This window comes from Vidua macroura, chromosome 17 (assembly GCF_024509145.1).
Source record: "Vidua macroura isolate BioBank_ID:100142 chromosome 17, ASM2450914v1, whole genome shotgun sequence".
Classification (NCBI taxonomy): Eukaryota; Metazoa; Chordata; class Aves; order Passeriformes; family Viduidae; genus Vidua; species Vidua macroura.
Window position 1 is genome coordinate 8,496,393 of NC_071587.1, and position 18,935 is coordinate 8,515,327.

Consider the following 18,935-nt stretch of genomic DNA (forward strand, 5'->3'; position numbering starts at 1 on the left):
GGGTGAAGTCCTGGGGGTGTTCCGTGCGCTGCTGCAAACCCAGGCCTCCGGCTCCCCCACTGTCCCTGCAGCCGCCGTACGTCTGTCCCCCGCGTCCCGGATCCAGCGCTCCCTGTGCCACGGTCACCAGCTCCTGTGGGCTGCAGCCCCCGAGCTCGCTGATCCTTGCGCCGCAGCCGCCAACCCCACTGCAGATCCCGGTCCCTGGGCCACAGTCACCGGCTCCTGGGATCTCGGGTCACTGTGCTTGGCTGGTCGCAGAAGGAGTGCGTGAAATACCACGAGTGCACCATCCCAGTATCGCTCCCTGGTGGTCTAGTGGTTAGGATTCGGCGCTCTCACCGCCGCGGCCCGGGTTCGATTCCCGGTCAGGGAAGCTTTCTTTTTGCCGCGCTCTCTCCCGCTTTTCCCCTTTCCTTCCCCGCCCCCTCCGTTCCCGTCGGGATCCCCCCGCGCGCTCACGGCGCTGCGGCGGGCGCGCGGCGGGGGCGCTGCGTGTCGGGGACGCGCATGCGCAGTGCGCCGGCGCCGCCCCCTCCCGTGGCCGGGTCCCGGTCGGTGTCTGGCGGCGGCGGCGGCACCGGCGCTGAGGACGGAGCGCGCGCGCCGCCGCGACCGGGCCCCGCGCGAGGCCCCGAGGAGCCGCCCCCGCCCCGCGGGGCCGCCCCCGCCCGCCCGGGGCTGTGCGGCCCCCGCCCGCCCGCCCGCGGGCCGCAGGTGAGCGCGGCGGGGCCGGGCCGCGGGCGGAGGCCAAGATGGAGCTGGTGGCGGTGGCGGTGGCGGTGGCGGTGGCGGTGGCGGGGGGGGGCGCGGCGAGGCGAGACGGAAGGACCGGGGAAAGGTGGGATGTGCCCGCCGGTATCTTCCTGCCCGCCGACATCTCCCTACCCGGCGGCATCGCCCGCCGAGCATCCCCGCCCCAGGAACCCCCCCGGCCCGGGAGCCCCCCGCCCTGGTCCCCGGTGCCGGTGCGGGGCCCCCCCCCCCCCCACTCCTCGGAGCAGGGGGGGAAGAACCCCGAACAAAAGGCCTGGGAAGGTGAATTCCAAATGAAAGTCATCTCTGTGTGTGGGAGCCGTGAATCACTCTGGCTCGCTCCAGAAGCCGGGCTGATTTTCCCTTCCCTTTCCTTACATTATCCTGCTTAATTTTTATCGAAATAATCAGTAGCCGCTCGGCTGATGAGGTGCTTAATGAATGACGTACCAGCGGCGGGAAGCAAATCCAGCCTTTATAACGTGAAACTTGCAAAGGCAGCGTATTTCTGTTTATTCGTGCAGTGTCTTCTGGCTCTCAAATTAAGAATTCCAGTCAGGTAATTCTGGAGATACGGAATGCAACTGGACCGAACGGAGACAGCGGATTCCCTGATAGCGCCTCGCTCCTGCTTTTGTGCTGTATCAATACCTGCCTGTTCCACACCAGTGACAAAGCCTTGAGTTTATTAGTGGAGAGTGGGCACTGATGGAGCCGGCGCTCCCCGGGGAGCAAGGTGAAGGCCATCCTCTCTGACATAAGAGGGAAAGCCAAAGGGTTGTATCTTTTCTAGGTTTGTTTTCATTCAGGGGTGTTAATTTTTGTGCACTGTGAGACATCGCTGTTGAGCTGTCTGTGCTGCGGTAAGGCTTAAAAAAAAGGGCACAAATTTGGTACATCTCAGCCCGGTGTGAAATAATCTAATTCTCCTTGCTGATGTTTGCCTTGTGCCAGCTTATCATCAGGAAAGGGAAATGCTGTGTGTGTGCTTAAATACTGTGTTAGTTTGCTGCTTTTGAAGCAGAAACTTGCAGGCCGCAGTCACCCAGTGGCTGAGCAGTGGTGGTTCACCCATTTCTCTGGGTAAATTAAGCTCTCCAAAGTATGCAGAGCTGCAAGGATTTTCTTTGGAAATGCGTCAGGATTGGACCTATTTAAATTCTTGAATTGTAGCAGCCTCCTTGAAGTGGAATTTATTCTTTTGACTGCAATTTCATTAGAGGCGTTTTCAGCTTCTCAGGCGTCTGTTGGTTTCAGGTTGCTTTAGGGTCAGTGTTTGCATTTTTGTTTGCTTTTGATAGAATATGATAGAATCCTAATCTGAATAAGGGATCCTGAGAAATAGATGCCAAATTAATTTGCTTTAATGAATTATCTCTAATAAATCAAGTATGCTATACCCTGGGAGGGGGAAAAGAAGGGAAACAGAAGCTGGAGTGGAAGAGAAATTGACATTAATATATAGAGTGTAAGATGAAAAGAAGTTTATTTTTATTGAGCAGCTTCCTGTGGTTTTCTCGCCATGCTCTAAGGGCTTTGGAGAAATTCGTCATGTTGCTGGCAGTGCAGAATCTGCTTTGTGGAGAACTCAGGCTTTGGAGATGGGATTTTCAGCCAAACAGCTTTTTGTAAGCATAAATAAATACTTCTCTCCCTCCCTCATTTATTTTGTCTTAGGAATTGTCTGCAGCATTTAAATGAAAGGGGAGATGCTGCAACATGGTCACGTTCCTCCTAAATTTTGGATGTATTGCATTGATAAATTGCAGGCTGGAGGCTCAAGTGGAAGATTCCCTTCCTTCCCAGAGTGGCTTTATGCTATATTTAACCATATTTTATCAGTGAGTGCCTGAAAAAAGTAATGTTTTGTAGCATGGTTTGTCTCCTAGTGTGGACCATAGTCCGTGTTGCTTATTCCCAGGAAGTATAAACACTGTTTCAGTCTTTCCCAGTGCCCAGGGATCCACCTCCTGCTCTGTTGGTAGCCTGTCCCAGTTTGCAGTGCCTTGTAGGCAGTTGATTTGGTTTGTGCCTGAGGTGGCACCATCGCTGACCTGGCTGCAGCAGGGAAGTTGCCCAGGATGATTGCAGCCTGCCAGAGGCTTGTTTTGCAGCAGATGATGGGAACGGGGCTTGGAATGCAGCTGGGGTATGGACAAGCTTCTCACTGTGCCACGTGAAGGCATCCATGGAGTCAGTGAGGGAGTTTGGATCCTCCTACTTTAGAAAACATGGAGCAGTACCAGAGCATGACTTAAGAACTTTCATGCTGGAGGGAGTCCAGAGGAGGGCATGAAGATGCTCCCAGGGCTGGAGCAACTCTGCTGTGGAGAGAGTTGGGGTTGTACAGCCTGGAGAAGAGAAGGCTCCAAGGAGACCTTAGAGCCCCTTCCAGTACCTAAGTGACTCCAGCCCCTGGAGTGACAGGGCAAGGGAGAATGGCTTCACTGATAGAGGACAGGGTTAAATTGGATGCTAGGGAAGAATTCTTCCCTGTGAGGATGGAGAGGCCCTGGCACAGGTTGCCCAGAGAAGGGGTGGCTGCTCCATCCCTGAAGTGTTCAAGGCCAGACTGGATTGGAGCAGCTTGGTCTTGTGGAAGGTGTCCCGGCCCATGGCAGGGGAGTGGAACTAAATGATCTGCAAGGTCTCTTCCAAACCAAAGCAGTCTGGGATTCCATGAGCCCGACAGCACAAGCATTGATGTTGAGATCCCTTGCCCTCGCAGGTTCTGTGTTTGGCAAGTGGTGGTTATCAGCACTGATGCTGTTATTCATTGTAGTTCCTCTCATGGTGAGCTTCAAGAAGGATTTTTGTCTGTTTTGAACAGTATGATAGGGAGTGTGAATGGAAACCTAATTGGATTACTTAAGAAATCTTATTTTAGGTTAAATATAAAACCTGCTGTTCTGACTCTATTTTTTGAATTTATGAATTCAGCTGGCAGAATATCCTCCCTGGGAAAGCAGGTACAACTGAAGGATGGAAGGGCCTTCAGCAAATCCTGTCTATTCTGTCAACCACTTGACTTAAAACAACAGTGCTGTAACTGCCTCTGATGTTTGCCATATTTCCCTCTTTTATCAGTTTGCCAGTTTGTAATCTTTTTGTAAGTATTGTTAATGTTAATAACCAGATCAAAATATTTTTCAGTATGTCTGGAAATGGGTTGCCAGAACTTTTCTGCAGAGCTTATACCCAGACTGAGCACTCCAGTACCTCCCCAGAGCATGCAAACTGGCATCTGCTGGCAACTTCACTTCTGTCAAACCACAAACAGGGATTAATTTAAGGTAGTTTTAATACATTAACTGATTTCCCTCACAGTTTGCTCTTGAGCTGTGCGAGTCCTCTGTTTGCCTCTGCCTGGGAAGATGAGGATCTTCTGTTGCTCTCTGCTGGCCTGAGGAAAAGGATGTTTTCCAGGAGCAGGAGTGTGCTGCTTGGCGATCGCTGGGGTTCTGTGAGGTGACCCCCACCTTCTCAGCAGATGGCACAGAGTCCTGCAGTGAGCCTGTCCCCTGTCTCAGGTGTGGCCACCTGGGCCTTGGGACAGTTGGGTCATGGCAGAATCCAGAGGGAGGGATGAGGAACATCACCAATGTGAAGGATTGCACTGTTTCTTTTCACCTGAAGAGGTTGTTTTCCAGGTGCTCTGATAATTGAAATAGTTTGAATTAAGCTGTACTGATGCTCTGTGGTGATGATGGTTGGTTAACCAGTGGCTGCTTTCAGTCTTGAAAGAAAGGAGTTTGAATATTGTGATCTCTTAGGATTTCCTTAGAAGCTCAGTTGAAATATTGTCTTAATCAATAAAAAAATACAAAGCACAGTTGCTGGAAAGTGCATGTTTTACCCTCAGAGGCACTTTGCTTCTTATTTCAGGCCATGCAAACTGATAGAAAGGCCTGTGTTCCAGAAGGTGCATCAAGATTGCTTATATGTTTTTAATAAAGTGATGGTAGCCAATAAAAAGGGTTAGCATTTTTTTCTGCATAGAATAGTTAATTCTAATTAGTGACATTAATTGTGGGGTTTTAATGTATTGTTGATACATTGTTTTTTTTATTGGGAGAACATGAATAAGATTGTTTTATCATTTGTTAAAATTTCTTATGTCCTGGCAACTCCTCTAATTGCACTTATCTTGTATCTGCATTGCACTGAAATGTGCCTTTTTAAAGCCTTTTTCTGCCTCTTTCATTAATGGTGAAGTGTTTTCAGTGCCGGTGTGTTGTAGGGCCAAATTCAGTAAAATTTAAGTGCCTTTTTCCTCTGGGTGCAAGTTTCTCATCTTCTTGTGCAAGTATTGAAAAGAGAAAATTGAAGGTTTGTGGTGCACAGGGGTGCAAACAGAACGAGTCCTCTAGGCCCGAGTTAAATTAGCAGCTGCCATCTCCTCTTCCATAATCTGCTCAAGGGGTTTGTAAATGAGAATAGTTTCTCAATGAAAGATTGGGGCTCTTTATTTGTTTGTTTGTTTGTTTGTTTTTTTTCTTAAATATACTTCAGTGTCATCATCTAAACTTTGTTGGGCAAATGGTTGAAGAAACAAAAAACCCGGTGGCATTTGGTTACCTGTTAACAAAGCATCGCTAAGGAACCTTTTTTTCTGTTTTCTGACATAAGTCTGCATTCATTAACTGGTATTTTTGTGGTGATGGCTTCTGACCAAGGAATGATGCAAGTAAACAGTTCAGTGGATCTGGTTGCAATGACAGGCAGTATCTAAGACCAGTGACAGAAAAGCACAAACCAGGGATCCACCAGCACCCCACATTTTCCCCTCCTGCCTTCAGGGCTTCCTCTTCCCCCTGAGAATATTTATTTATATATCTGAGCACTTACACCATCCTGCTTCTGCTTTGGTCACAGGGAACTTCACAGCCCTTCCTTGGTTTCATCTGGGTCTTACTAAAGTTGTGTTTGGTGTCAGGAATTCTGGAACCTTTGTGACTTTTAAAGAACAATCTGTAGAAAAAGTGAATGCACAGATTGCTCATGTTTTGCAGTGGGGACAGGAGAAGCCCAGAGTTCTCTGATGTCATTACAGTGACCTATTATGCAGTTGCAAAAAGCAGAAACTCACAGAGGTCTTCTCTTTGCATTTCTCCTTTTATGTCTTTAATTTTTTGGCTGTACTTCAAATGAAAATATTCTTTTCCATTCCATCTGCCATTACTTATTTTATATCTTAGCAGGTTTTTCTGTTGCTGTGCAGTGTTATTTATATAGGCCTTTGACTGGGTCAATTGTCAGAGCATTTTCTTTACATATCTGCTTCTCATGTCTTGAGGATTTAGGAACATTTACTGGAATGTCCCTAAGTGGACATTTACATAATTAGGTTTAAAGCTGCTTGTGGAGATGAGAGGGACTTGGGATCCAAATTCCAGATGTTGTGGGCAGTTTCTAGTGGTAATATCTGCCATAATCTTGAATGTGCCAGGTGCAGGAAATTCCTTCTACCAAGGCTAGGCCCCACCAAATGAGACATTTGTAATTTCAGGTTGCTTCCGGAGTTTCCTGAGGGTAAGCAATTAAGAGTTTGTTGTTGAAAATATTTTAAGTAATGTCTTAATTTTTCTTCTCTGTAGTTCAAAGGTCATCTTGGAAGCTGATGCTCTTGCTTCTGATAGTTAGAAGTACAGGAAGGGGAATGAGCAGACTGCAGTGTGCCTTTGGGAGACATGTGACATTGTGATAAAAGCAGGTGGAAGGGGAATAAAATTAATAAGTGTTCATGTGCTTTCACAAAGGCCATATGGGTTCCCTGTGAAATCATCTGGACAGGGAACTGAAGCAGTGCTGGGTTTGGTATTTTTTTTTCAGATCTGCTCCAGTCCACATCCACCAGGGACTGGAGTTATCCCAAAGCAGTTCCAGGTCAGACTGATGACAGCTTTCATCTGACACATTGGACTCATCTGATAGACCTCACCTGACTTGATCCATGTGGCATTTTGGGCAGGGGCCCTTGGTGGGTACGGTGAGCTGGGGAAGAGGTTTGGAGTGGAGTGGTTGGTGGGACCTTGGCTGGAGGTCCTGGATCCTACACTCTTCCCAGCACTCCCTGGCATCTCCTCACCTGCTGTTCTTGAGGAGGAAGGAAGGGACCACGAAATCCACTGAAATCTGAGGTGACCTGTTTCTGGGAAGCTATAACCAGAAATATTCCTGTTTTAAATTGAATTTAAAAGCCAGATTGAGTTACTGTTCAGAGCAGTGAATAGATTTAAGTTCCATGTTCATTCTGAGCTGCTGTTCTTTGAGAACTTGAGGAATATTTTCCATGTGATGCCTAACAACCTCTGTTGCACAGGACCCTGCGTTCTCCACATGTACAATTCTGAGGTGTATCTTGGAGTTCTTCTGGTCCGAATAGTGAAGGAAAAATAGGGTCTGAAGCATGTCTTTTCTTTAGAAAACTTATTTTATCATTTTGGTGTTTGGTTTGGCAAATCACTGGTCAGTCAGTCCTTCTTCTGAAGGCTGTCATGGTATTGCTGGGAAATAATATTCTTGCTTGGAGCAGACCATTTTTATCACAGGGCAAAATAAATGCATGTTCCATAGAAGTGTTTTTGTCTGGACAGTAACTAGTGAAAATATTTATTTTCCTTAATGAAGTCTCACTTTTTCTTTTCCTACAAAGTTCCTGATTTCCACACTCTCTCACTTCATTCTTGTTGCACTTCTAAATTGGCACAGCATTTGCTCTTCACAATTGACTTGGGAAAACCAGGCAGTCAGAATTAATCAGAAGGTGTTTGGAAGGTGCACAGGGTAATTTCCCAAGCCTACCTTACTGTTTCCCTGAGTGCTTTGGATAACAGGGCCAGCAGCCAACATGACTTTGGTATCGGGCCTGGCATGGAATATACGTTGTGTGCAACATCCTGGATGATGAAAACCCAGCATCTCTGTGCTCGTCCTGTAATGCACAGCTCCTTACCCTGGTTTCCTGCAGCTTATCTAAAAACCACATTTCTTCCTGTGACTTGTTTTTTTGATGTTTTCCATGTAAAGGCCAGGGAGTCCTTCTTGCTGTTAAAAAGTATCTGTGATTTCACTCTTCTTGCTGTTTTCAGGTTGTTTAAATGTGTAGATGTATGAAATGTTACTTTTAAATAACTCTAAATGAGGGAAGGTGCTATTTTACAACTAATTTTGTTTTTGTTAAGGATCTCCAGGAGGACATACCCTTGGTTTGGGGAATACATGTAGGAATGACCCTGGTTTAACATTGTACTGATGGCATCTCATCAGGGGTACAGGCAGAGTGAGGAGACATCTGTCATGCTCCAGTGTTAATGAAAATCAGAGGGAGGAATAAAAACATCAGTCAAAAACTATGCATAGGGTTTTCTGACTTCATTATCAGTTATTTAGGTGGAAAAAAGACTAAATGTGATAATTCTATTCTTTGTGCTGAAACTGAAAGGCCTTGGGAATGGCCTTGGATTAAGTGATTAAATTATGTCTCAGTATAATAGTGGCCTTTTGGTTCTAAGCCCTCTGAAATGTGACTCCTGTCTGAAAACCTAGTGTATAAAATTTACATGTGTTCTAATTCTTGCCCAATTACAGTGTTAGAAAACTCAATTACAAATAAAGTCTGGACATGGTTTTTCCTGAAGTGTCAGGATTTCAGCCTAAGTCTGTGGTCTGAAATACAAGCTGTGTCTTTGCTTATTAAATCACCAGTGAGTTAGTGGGAAAATCAGTAGGACAAATACATTGTTTATTGCCCTATTATTTCTAAATTATGGACTGGCTTTTTTTTTTTTTTTTTTTTTTCTTTTTAAGCAGCCATGAAATACTGTTGTTAGACTGAGTGGTGGAACTGAGGACATCCTTCATCAGGCAGTCTGCAGATTAAATGTATGCAGAGTGAGAGAACAGGGGAAATAAATATCATTATGGTTTGTGGGGGAGTAGTATAAAATAAATCTTTTTGTTGGTGAAACCACACTGTATGGTTAGAAAATACCAAAGAGTTTGTCTCCTGTAAAAGAATGCCACTTTGAATTAAAGCTGGTTTTAATCCAGCCCTGTGATTTGTTTGGGTATTTGTAGCTGAAAGAGCTGACTCCATCATGCAGGGGGTGTACTGGGTGTCATTCTGGGGATATTATAAGAATATTGTGACATTAGCATTGTATTCATAGGGATAAATTTGGGATCACTAGGGAATAAATGTATTGTCTACCTCAAGGTGCTTTCTTCTGTGATTTACTGTGTGTTTGCCCCTTGACATATGCTCTGGTTTAATTTGCCTGAGAAGAAACACAAATATTTGCAGTGAAGGCATCACCTCTGGCATCACCCAGCCTTCAAAAGGAATTTGATTGTATTTTCCTACCAAAACAACAAATAGAAGTTTTGAGTAATACAAGTTGTGCTGGTCAATTCAGATTTTATTGCGGAATTCTGTGGTTTTAAGCCCTTTCATGCTTCTGAATGTCCACGTGCTGGGGATTTGGATGGGGCAGGTATGAAACTCATCTCATTGTGGCTTTTAGACCATTTTCTGTAACACCTGACACCACCCAGAGGGGAGAGATCTGTGGCATGAAGTGAAGAATGTCTTCCATTACATGTATATCTATATATTTCTATATCCTGGAGATACTCTCTGGGGGTATTGGTTTGTTTGGGTTTGTACTCACCCCTCCCAGTCATCAGAGGGGTTTTACCTACAGCCTGTGCCCCACTTCTAATCAGAGCACCCCTTACTCCTGGTGTTGTTTTATTTGTTTTGTTTTTATTTGGGTTTTTTGTTGTTTTTTTCAAGCCTAAAATACCTTTTACAACACCAATTGCTCAGTTTCTGTGAGGAAGTGAAATAATCAAATACTCTCTTCCCCACCCTCCACAAAAACTGGGGAAATCCAGTTAAGCAATTAGGAGAAGTGAGGATCTTTAGATATGTTTAATTTTTTAACTTTGAAGAAGAAATAATCTCTGGAACCAAAGCCTTTGGAACTTAACTGAGTGGATACATGTGCTGCTTGAATAATTATGCTTCACCTTAGGCTGGAGGACCTGATTGGCTACAAGAGGTAAAAGTAAATGGGAGAGAGGGGAAGTTTACTTTCTGCCTGTATTATTAAATAAATAAGCTTAATTTTTAGAATAAAACCCAATATCCTGTGAAATAGGCTCTGACAGAGGCAGTGACGTTGGGTTCCTGGTAATCACATAAAGGCATTTTGGTTTTTCTGTTCCTGAGCTGGCTGCGTGGTTGTTTCTGGAAAATATAAAATCTTTGTAAGTTCTGCTGTTCAATTCTGATAAATCTGCCTTTTTATTCATAACTTAAGTAGAAGATTTGTGTGCTTGGTGGGAGACAACCATTAAAGAGCAGAGATTAATAATCTGAAAATAGGTGAAGTTTCTGAAAAAGGAAGCACCAGAGTGGATCCTTTCAGATCAGGGTGAAGATACGAGTATTGCCTTCAGTTGTTGCTATAAGCTCGTCTTCCTTTTTGCTTAGGAAGACAATAAAGTCTTCATTTCAAAGTCTTTAACAAAAACTGCTCATGATTGAAACTGCCAGGAGTGTTTATAGTGTTTATTTGATGACAAAGCAATTCTAACACCAAATCAGGTGTAAAATAATTTTGGTATATGTTTTGCAGATTGTAAGGCTATACTTTTACATTATTTAAATGGTGTGTATGGGCAAACCTTCATTTACCTTTTCATCTGCCTCACAATTGGTAGGAAAAGAAAATAGGAATAAACTTATTTTCCTTCCATCTTTTACTTCTGTCCATGAGCACAGAGAGGAACCACCTTCCCCTGCCCTTCCAAGTTAATTTTGGATAAATCTTTTTCTTGCTCTTCGCCAACCAAGTTGTAATTTGAAAGATGTGTTCCTTTTGTGTCTCAAACTGCTGATTTGGCTTTTTTTGCTGTTCTTTGTAACCTTACTTTGTTCATTCTTTTTGACCAGGCAAAAGCCTCCTGTGCAGTAAAAAAGGGGCTGCTTGGATCAACGTTGTCTCCTTAAATTCTCTTTCTGTAACAGTCTGTTAAGGGATTCATGTTTTGACAACTGATGTGATTTTCTCAACCTTTTCTTACACAAGACAATAGACTTCTTTTTTTCTTCCTATTTAAAAGCCTTTAGTTGTCATACCTACAGGTGTGACATAATAGTGTAAATCTCATTTACCCATCTGTTCCAAGAGTTCTTTTATATTTTAAAGGTTAGGCTATATCGATATAGTCATTAACAATATAAGGTTTTTTATTAATGTAGTTTATACAACCCACTTGGCAGAAATGGGGCTTTATGTCTTTGAAGAAGTTGAAGATATTTCTTCAGAAAAGTGACATCAGCATCACTCATCACAGCAGGGAATGTTGTGGGTTGGCTGATTTGTTCTAGTGAACTTGCAGTGAGTAGTCACAGTGATTCAAAAACTATTAATAGGGAGGAAAAATTAAGAGTAATAATGAACAAAGGAAACACATCTGCTGATTTTTCAGAGATTTTTAACTAACTGAGTAAGCAGATGTGGTTTTTTTATAGCCATGTGCAGTTTGTGATGCTTGCACTCTGCACATAAAATACTGTGATGTCATAAACAATAATTCAATATTGCTGAGAGATTAAATAGGAGCAATGAAATCCTAAGTAGGGAATCCACTAACCCCACCCCCCAGGTTTTTAAAGTAATTATTTTAATTGAGGAGAGAGGATAGAAAATGCAAATCCAATACTTCATATTTTCTCCCCTAATATGGAAAACTTTCTTTGGTAGGTTTGAGTCTCACTCTTGTGTAGGGGAAAAGGTCACAAGTCTTTATAACAGGTTGGTCAATCAGACTTAAATGGTTACATTTTAATCTGCTAAGCTCATTAGAGAAACAACACTGTGTCGCTGTAGTTAAGTTTGTCACAAGTTTCAGTGTAACCTCTATTGCAGTCAGCAGTGCTGGATGTTACAGCATTTCGGACTTGAATTTAGCAGAAAAATGGTATTGCTCCAGATTTCAATTATTTTAAAGCTGTGTGTTTCTATTCTTTTAAAGAACTCAAGAGAATTTAATGAAGCTTTTAGTGTCACAATCTTTCAGTGTCAGAGACCTGTCCTCTGTTCCCAAGGCAGCTGGATTTGGACACAGTAAAGTTCTTTTTTTTTTCAGGAGATGTATGCATTTACATTAATTCCCTGGATATTCAGCTTTCCATCAGGACTTATATGTTAAAACAGAATGTTTTTATGGATATGAGATTTCTCACATGATCTTTCTCATAAGGTAACAAACTGAATAGCAAAATTCAGCTGAAAGGCTTTTGTGCTGTGATATAAAAAATTTAAGCAATGCCAAAACACACTCTTGGATGCTTTAATGAAATATAAAATGTTAGTGCTCTGATTAATAGGTTAAAAATATTTATTTAAAGACAGCTACAGGGCAAAGAAAAGTGCTTTAAAATAGTAGTGGTCTTCTGTAGGCACTTGTTAGCCAGATTGCTTTCCCTTCAGCTGTTTCACATTGTTTTTCCAGCAATGATTCATTTTGCAAGTCATGTAGGCAAGAAGGGATGTGAAAATAAAGACTTTGGAGTTTCTATTTTGTACATTGATTTAATTTATTTTATTTACCTTATTTGCAGCCTTATTTCTTTAAATGCTTCCTAACTGTGATACAGCTCCTGTACATGGTGGGGATGGATTATGAAGCCATGTATGCTGAAGATAATTCCCCCTTTCTGGTAACAACATATGGAGCAGGATGGGACAATTCTGTCAGTAGAATTATTCAGTAAAAAGGGTTCTCCTGCAGCTCTCAGTGGAGGTTTGAGTTCTCAAGAAACACACATGCTTTTTGTCCAGTAGACCTGAGAACATGTGTGATTTCTGGAAGGAGAAGGCAGTATCTGTCTCTTGGTTAGAGGAAGAAAGGGTGCTGAGCAGATTTATGGTTCCAGTATATGGGGAAGATACAACAGTACATAAACTGGATTCAACTTTGCAGGAGAAATAAGGCTGGAAGAGCTGGTTTTGCTGTGAGCAAAATGGTTGCAAGACCATGCAACATCCCCAAGCAAATTTCTTCCTCAATGTTACAAAATTTACCACAGTTTTAATGTGTTACTGAATTCAGTTTGCATTCGTGTAGCTTTGCTTGTTTTTATCTTCATCATTCTTTAATCTTTTTTTTCTTCTAATTTTCATACTCATTTCTTCAGCAGTTATATATTCCTCTCCCCAGACTTCCTCCTTTCTCGTGTGTGTTGTTGAACCTGGTATCATGCTGATGTAGATTTTGAACACTTCTGTTCCTTTTCCAGCATCTGTCCTTTCATCTTCTCTGCTTTTGTTTGGATTGTGAATATCATGTAATAAGGAGGGGAGATATTTACAAGTAATTACAAGACGGGTATTATGTAGAGCTCTGGGTCAGTGGATCTGGCCTGCTGAATAATGAGATTGGATGGGGAGATCAAAACATTCCTGAATCACTAAATTGGAATTGCCAGTTGCAACAGAAGCTGAGGGAGCAAACCCCTGGGAGGTGCTGGGCTGGCTCAGTGCTGCCAGGGAGGATGCACTGGGGAAGGGAGGATGCGAAGTACCTGGCAGGGGTTTCTCATGTACTTTGATTTTTACAAGAAGCAGTTTCCTTGGGAATTTATTTTTGTCTTGTTTGGTTATTTTCAGCTGTAAATCAGGCTGCCTGCTCTTAATGAAACTTGGTATTGGCATAGCTGTGAGACTGAAGGAAATGCTGCTGCTTGCATGCAGATTAAGACACTTGACTGTGTATTTGGAGTCTCTTCATGGCTGGTTATTATATATATATAAGTGCTGTAAAAAATACTAACTTTTCTGCTGATGGAGTTTTGATGAGGCCTGGGCCAGGATCTTATATTTGAACCTTCTACCCACACATCATAGTATGATATTTACATCATTATATGCCCAGTTCTGACCTTAGCAGGATAGCTCATTTTTTTCAAAGTACATTTGTCTCCAAATTACATTTGGACCTTGCTTTTTTCCCCTGTTCTACTCATATTATTTCCATAAATTGAACATAGTTTGACTGTCAGCATACTTGGATCTGGGCTTGCTGTCTGAAACAGAATGAGTGGCACAATTAGAGGTGGTCTTCCTCTGGGTAGGGAGCCATAATTCTGGTTGCCAACATCATTAACAATCTGCAGCTTTCTGTAAATGCTTAAATAATGTTCTTGTTGTGGATTATTTTTAATGAAGAAAGTTGTGGGCGGAGAACCTGGGAGCTTCTATAGCTTCACAGAATAGGACATTTTTCCCTGGGGAGTTAGTCCACCCTCTAGTATTGCACAGGCTCTGAGAAGGAAAGTTTAACTCCCTGCCTATCATTATTCAGGAAAAGTCCTTTGCTGGTTCCTATCAAAGGAACTAAACAGATCCATTAACAATAAGCTGATTATTGAGTTGTTGGTTGGTTCATTCATACCCACTTAGGGATGTGTTGCTGGATCAAGCAGCTTCTTACAGATGGCACCAAGCAACTGCTGTGGGCAGCAATGCCAGCAGCTGCCTGGGTGTATTCCCAACATCTCTGTTTGCCATGCTGGAACCTTCCAGCCCATAAAAGGCCTAATTATTAATTCAATGAGGAGTTTATTTCTCAAGTGCATTCAGAGCTTGTTTTCTGAAAGCTGTTGAAAGGATTTGTATGACAATAAAGTGATGATTTGCCAGGTAAAAGCTGCTCTGAAGTTCTGCTCACGAGTTTTATTGTTCAGTCATCTAATGCATAAATGACTTTGTGATTGGTAATGTGGGTTAGATGTGTCCTGGACCTGCTTAATCAGAAAGGTATTTTAATCTGTTGCAGTGAGTTTCCCTGATTTTTTCTGTAGCACCATGTAGCATTTCCTAGGCTGCACTTTGCTCTGTTATTTCCATGGGATGATGGATCTGGAGCCTTGACTGCTGAAAGACCAAGTGTGTGCTGCTGGGTCATCTCAGGTTTTCTCCCTCCTTGTACACCAAAATGAGACTGCTTTTCATCTGCTTCAGAATGAGGGAATCCAAACTGGATGACACTGTGGTTTCTTGATGGAAATCTGTCCTGGCAAGAGGAGATGGTGCTGCTCCCCAGAGCAGGCTGTGCCTGCTGCTCCGGTGCCAGAGCTTGGGGTCTGCTGTGTTGGCTAAGCTGCTTTACAGTCTCTAACAGCACAACAGATTACCAAGACTTGAAAAACATGCTTCCTGTGTTCTCAGTACATATATTCACAAAGGCCTAAGTTGAAAAAGTCCAAAGTCTTAAACAGATAATGGTTATTAGAGTTTCCATGCAGTTGGGTAGGTGTGTGTCTTTCCCATGATAAAGTTGGGGAAAAGAGACTGAAGCTCTGGTTCAAACCATAGAGGCCTTGACTCCATGTTTTTAAATATTTGTCATTTATTTTGACAGTTTATCAATTCTAAAGACAAGTATTTATGTTGTGGGGACTTATTTTGTACTTGTGGTACAAATATTTGTAAAACACTTCTGTGTTTTTAATGTCCAGTAATGTGAAGGTAATTTATCAATGAATCTTCAACTTCAGAATTGGTGAACAACTAATTTGCTTTTGTTTTGTCTTTAGGAAAATCATTTTTAGAAGTGTGTGAAGATTGCTATCACTTACCTTAGAATATTCAAAATAGACACCAGGTGAGTTCTGGATTTTATTATTTCTTGTATCTCATTTAAATGCAAAATATTGCTGAGGAAACAAAGTTTCCTACAAAAATCTCTTACTACCTCAGGAAGCCAAGGCTAAAACACCTCCTTTGTGGTGACACAATCTTGTGTATGCTTCTCTTGTCTCCCCTTTAATTTTTTTTTTCTCCCTTGAAAAATACCAGATTGTCAGGACAGCTCTAAGTGACTCTGAGACAGATGGACAGGATGTGGAGGCCAGTGGTGCCTTTTCCTTTCTGTGACAAATCAATATTTACTGAAGTGCTTTCAGGCTTGGTGTTTCTATTTAGACTTTTACTGATAAATACTGGTTGGGATAGAATAATTCAATTTTAGATTAACACCTGTAGTTAATTTTCTGCACTGGAAATCTTTGCAAAGCTGGAATCTTAGCTTTAACCAGCATTATATTTTACCACTTAGCAGCAATTCTTTGTGGAATCCAAATCTTTCCTAAAATACTCAAGTGCTTCCTAAAGTCGTATAATAAAGTATCAATTAGACACTATTTTTGTAAGAGCTGGCAAAACATCATTTCCAAGCTGGACCATTTAATAATCTTTTAATATGCTCTTAAAACTGTAATTGTAGAGGGCTTGACAGCATTCCTGATAGTTTGTGGTACAGACATGTGCAGGGTTGGGCTGAGCTGGGACAGCAGCAACCTCCTCCTGTCCAGCACTCCCAGCACTTCTCTGAGTCTGTCATTGCTTTCCCTTTTGGGGATTCCTCTGTTCTCTGTGTTACTGGTGATTTTTTGGAAGACTGGGAGGATGTTGTGTGCTGGTTTTAACCCAACTCTTTTGCAAACAGTATCCATTAAGGTTAATAACCTTACATTATCCTGTGTCCAATGGGCATCATTCACTGTGTCAGCAGGAGGTGGATTTTCTCCTTTACAGTGGGATTTCACTTTCTGGAACAGCTGTTTCCAACCAGATTCCCCACACTGTGTGTAGACTGTAATGCTGTGGACAGCACCTGTGTACAGATCTGTGTGTTGGCATGTCCACTCAGGGAGTGATTTCATTATTTTATTTAATTTTTAGGAACTTAAACTGATGAGTATACAGGCATTGAGAAAATTAGAATTCTGGAGCTTGTTCCAGCTTCAGCTGGAGATCTTCAAAGCTAACCTTGTTTGGTGTCCTGTGCCCCTTTTGATTTTGATCAGTGGAGCTGAACAGCCACAACTCCTTCCTGGAGCAGCCTTTCCTCCTGCAAGGAAATTCAAGGGACAGCAGTGCCTGTGTGACTTACACAGGGGAAATGAGTGTTACAGTTTGTTCTGGAATAAATACTCAGTGCTTCAGCCCTGGAGGGAGATGAGAGGAACTGCTGATAGTCTTCCTCCAGAGGCTAATGACACCCACATATTGTGGGTATTGTCCATGGAACGAGCCTTCCATCCCTTTATTTCAAGGTAGCTCTTCCTAGATCCAGCAGTGGTGGTTCAGTATTGTCCCAAGCACCTGCTGTCTGTGTGAGCAGTGTCAGTACCTCCACCCTCCATTCTGCCAGACAGCCACAGCATGTTTTCTTGGAAAAATGTGTCCCCCTCACTGCCAGTTTCCACTGAAATTCTTTGCAGCATCTTGCAGCAGATCAGATGGACTTTAATTCCTCCTTCTCTGCTTCTGGCCACCAGATCTGCTGTCACCCTTTTCAGTGCAGACATTATTTGGGATGTTCTGTGAGTATTTAATTCCCTAAACTGGCAGAGAACTATTGATTTTTTTCCCTTGGCTGTAATAACACTTTGCCATTTTGATGAGTTAAATACAACTTCCAAAAGGGTCAGCAGACCTGGCAGCAACTAAGGTGTCACCAGTTTCATGAAACTTGACGGGGTTCTTTAGGGAAGCTGAAAAGCAAATTAGTGTTTCTAAGGTTGAATTTTCTATGGATGTATTTAGAACATTAAGGCTGACTTCCATAAATAACCTGCCAGGTTTAATCTGAGTCTTTTCAGCGAGGTGGTGCTGAAAGCACTTGCCTGTTGTGGTAGAGCTGACTGAGGCAGGATGTTTTAGTACTCAGATGGTTAAACACTCTGCTGGTTAATCCAGGAGATTACCTTTCTCCAGAGCCTTCCCAGAGAAACCTCTTCAGGGCATCCTGCTTGGTTAGAAAGGGGAGCAGATGGCTTGTTGCTGCTGAACACAACAGTTTTTAAAAATACAGGGCAGCTTTCAGGATTGTGAATTAGAGCCACGTGTGAAAACAGCAGAAATGATACCTGAGTTTAGGAAAACTTGGCACTTCAATAACTTGCACCTTCACTGTCTGTTTCATATTTAAAAAGCCAAAGGTTGCATTCCTAGTGATAGTACTCCTCTGTTCCTTTAAGTAAAAAGCTTCCCAGATGAATTCCCATCACTGCCTTGCCCTCCACTCTTCTGCCAAGGCCAATGTGTCCATTTCATACCAGTTTGGAGAAATAAATGTTAACATCCCATTAGACCAAGCTGTGGATCCCCAGCACTGTTCAGATGGAAGCAATTAAGGATGCAGCAGTGTGGAATTGTTTCCCTGTGCCTGCAGACTGACTGCCTGGGTCAAACTGAATTCATTTTTATTAAATAAATTGGCCCTAATTGAACAGTGCAGATTTTGTTAAGCAGAACATGGTGTATGGCTGTGACCTGCAGCATCTGTCACCACGGCCACGTTGGACTGATGTTACAGGAAGCTTGTTATGCTTAAATAGAGCTGCAGCTTTTATCAAAAATGTCCATAATGACCTGGAAGCTCCAGTTTGAAGTAGTATCTTTTTCAGAAGGGCTAAATCAACATGTAAAATTACATTCAGGATGCTTCCCCCCCCCCCCCCCCGACTTCTCAGGTCCCTGTCCAAGAGCAGTAGTGACAGACACTTGGCAGGGAGCTGCTGGCAGGGACTGGTGTGCTGGAGCTGCAGGGAGGTTCCTGGGAGGGTGGGAGGAAGTGATGATGGGCACAGAGCAGGAGGAGCTGAGCAGGGAGCCTGGGAAGCAGCAGGAGCAGGCTGCTGTGATTAGGTAGATTATTAGAGACAAGTCAGATCATCAGTCTTTGACCTCAGCTCTGGGGCAGAGGGGGCTGGGAGGCTGCCTTTGGGAAAGGCTGGCCCAGAGGGTGGTGTCTGCTGTGTGCCTGCATGGAGGGATTCTTTCCTGAAACACGCTTTTCCTTTCCCTGAATCAGATTATGCCCAAATAAGTGAGTTGTTTGTGTTGTGTCTTGCAGCACTCAGTAATTTTCCTCCCATACAGAAAGCTTTTGGTACTGAACAGTGTCCTTGAAAAGAAAATATTTTCTACCCACACATTCACCTTCCAGATTTGGGGTGTCGTTTGAATTTTTAGCCAGAGAATTAGAGTTTAGACAAATTATTATTAATAGTAATAAATGATAGCCTCCTATAGAAGCTTTAAATTAAACTGGGTAGACTTGCCAAAGGCTTCTTGAAGGAGATTAGAATTTGTATT

The 18,935-nt window shown here is 42.9% G+C and overlaps 1 protein-coding gene and 1 non-coding gene across 5 annotated transcripts in view; both read left to right on the forward strand.

The window, feature by feature from the left end:
* The first annotated feature begins 304 nt into the window (after nt 1-304).
* On the forward strand, nt 305-376 carry TRNAE-CUC (transfer RNA glutamic acid (anticodon CUC)). Its single transcript has one exon. It is a non-coding gene; the product is annotated as a tRNA-Glu (tRNA).
* Nucleotides 377-635: 259 nt separating this feature from the next.
* The window catches only part of DNAJC5 (DnaJ heat shock protein family (Hsp40) member C5), a 30,843-nt gene continuing 12,543 nt past the window's right edge, over nt 636-18,935 (forward strand). Inside the window, exons 1-4 of one of the 4 annotated variants that reach the window (XM_053992890.1) lie at nt 1,310-1,492; nt 2,289-2,384; nt 3,910-4,049; nt 15,368-15,435. The gene's annotated coding sequence lies outside the window, so the exon portion shown is untranslated. Of the gene's footprint in view, nt 718-1,309; nt 1,493-2,277; nt 2,385-3,909; nt 4,050-8,494; nt 8,641-15,367; nt 15,436-18,935 lie in introns of those variants that run through there. The other 3 variants (XM_053992888.1, XM_053992889.1, XM_053992891.1) reach the window with 3 other exon arrangements.